The 1,941-nt window shown below is 42.0% G+C and overlaps 1 non-coding gene across 1 annotated transcript; it reads right to left on the bottom strand.

Annotated features, from left to right (window-relative positions):
- Nucleotides 1–1,550: 1,550 nt before the first annotated feature.
- Nucleotides 1,551–1,657, bottom strand: LOC131518314 (U6 spliceosomal RNA). Its single transcript, XR_009265005.1, has one exon. It is a non-coding gene; the product is annotated as a U6 spliceosomal RNA (small nuclear RNA).
- Between the last annotated feature and the right edge of the window lie 284 nt (nucleotides 1,658–1,941).

Raw genomic sequence — 1,941 nt, 5'->3', positions numbered from 1 at the left:
GTTCTGGTAGATTATGTGGCTTCTCTGAAGCCTCAGAGCCTTTTATTTATTTATTATTTATTTATTTATTCATTCATTCAATATCTGAAGTTTATTGTCAAATTGGTTGCCATACAACACCCAGTGCTCATCCCAAAAGGTGCCCTCCTCAAGACCCATCACCCACCCTCCACTCCCTCCCACCCCCCATCAACCCTCAGTTTGTTCTCAGTTTTTAAGAGTCTCTTATGCTTTGGCTCTCTCCCAATCTAACCTCTTTTTTTTTTTCCCTTCCCCTCCCCCATGGGTTTCTGTTAAGTTTCTCAGGATCCACATAAGAGTGAAACCATATGGTATCTGTCTTTCTCTGTATGGCTTATTTCACTTAGCATCACACTCTCCAGTTCCACCCATGTTGCTACAAAGGGCCATATTCCATTCTTTCTCATTGCCACGGAGTACTCCATTGTGTATATAAACCACAATTTCTTTATCCATTCATCAGTTGATGGACATTTTGGCTCTTTTCATAATTTGGCTATTGTTGAGAGTGCCGCTATAAACATTGTGGTAAAAGTGCCCCTATGCATCAGTACTCCTGTATCCCTTGGGTAAATTCCTCGTAGTGCTACTGCTGGGTCATAGGGTAGGTCTATTTTTAATTTTTTGAGGAACCTCCACACTGTTTTCCAGAGTGGCTGCACCAGTTTGCATTCCCACCAACAGTGCAAGAGGGTTCCCGTTTCTCCACATCCTCGCCAGCATCTATAGTCTCCTGATTTGTTCATTTTGGCCACTATGACTGGCGTGAGGTGATATCTGAGTGTGGTTTTGATTTGTATTTCCCTGATGAGGAGCGACTTTGAGCATCTTTTCATGTGCCTGTTGGCCATCTGGATGTCTTCTTTAGAGAAGTGTCTATTCATGTTTTCTGCCCATTTCTTCACTGGATTATTTGTTCTTCGGGTGTGGAGTTTGGTGAGCTCTTTATAGATTTTGGATACTAACCCTTTGTCCGATATGTCATTTGCAAATATCTTTTCCCATTCCGTTGGCTGCCTTTTAGTTTTGTTGGTTGTTTCCTTTGCTGTGCAGAAATTTTTATCTTCATAAGGTCCCAGTAGTTCATTTTTGCTTTTAATTCCCTTGTCTTTGGGGATGTGTCAAGTAAGAAATTGCTGCGGCTGAGGTCAGAGAGGTTTTTTTCCTGCTTTCTCCTCTAGGGTTTTGATGGTTTCCTGTCTCACATTCAGGTCCTTTATCCATTTTGAGTTTATTTTTGTGAATGGTGTGAGAAAGTGGTCTAGTTTCAATCTTCTGCATGTTGCTGTCCAGTTCTCCTAGCACCATTTGTTAAAGACACTGTCTTTTTTCCATTGGATGTTCTTTCTGCTTTGTCAAAGATGAGTTGGCCATATGTTTATGGGTCTAGTTCTGGGGTTTCTATTCTATTCCATTGGTCTATATGTCTGTTTTTGTGCCAATACCATGTTGTCTTGATGATTACAGCTTTGTAGTAGAGGCTAAAGTCTGGGTTTGTGATGCCTCCTGCTTTGGTCTTCTTCTTCAAAAAAAATATGGAACGCTTCACGAATTTGCGTGTCATCCTTGCGCAGGGGCCATGCTAATCTTCTCTGTATTGTTCCAATTTTAGTATATGTGCTGCCAAAGCGAGCACTCTCACAGCCTTTTAAATGGAAGCCACAGGATCTGAAACACCAATTTCTCCATAGCCTAGAACTTTGCTTCTACAGCATATGGAGTATTAGAGCTGGAAGACATTTGGGGGGTCAACTTTAGGCCAACTCTTACTTAAAAATTTTTTTTAATGTTTTTCTTTTATTTTTGAGAGAGAGAGACAGAGTGCAAGTGGGGGAGGGACAGAGAGAGAGGGAGACACAGAATCCAAAGCAGGCTCCAGGCTCTGAGCTGCCAGCGCAGAGCCCCACACAGGGCTTGAAC

The sequence above is a fragment of the Neofelis nebulosa genome, chromosome 7 (assembly GCF_028018385.1).
Source record: "Neofelis nebulosa isolate mNeoNeb1 chromosome 7, mNeoNeb1.pri, whole genome shotgun sequence".
NCBI classification, from domain to species: Eukaryota; Metazoa; Chordata; class Mammalia; order Carnivora; family Felidae; genus Neofelis; species Neofelis nebulosa.
The sequence above is the reverse complement of the archived record's forward strand: the minus strand, read 5'-3'. Positions and strand labels throughout refer to the sequence as shown.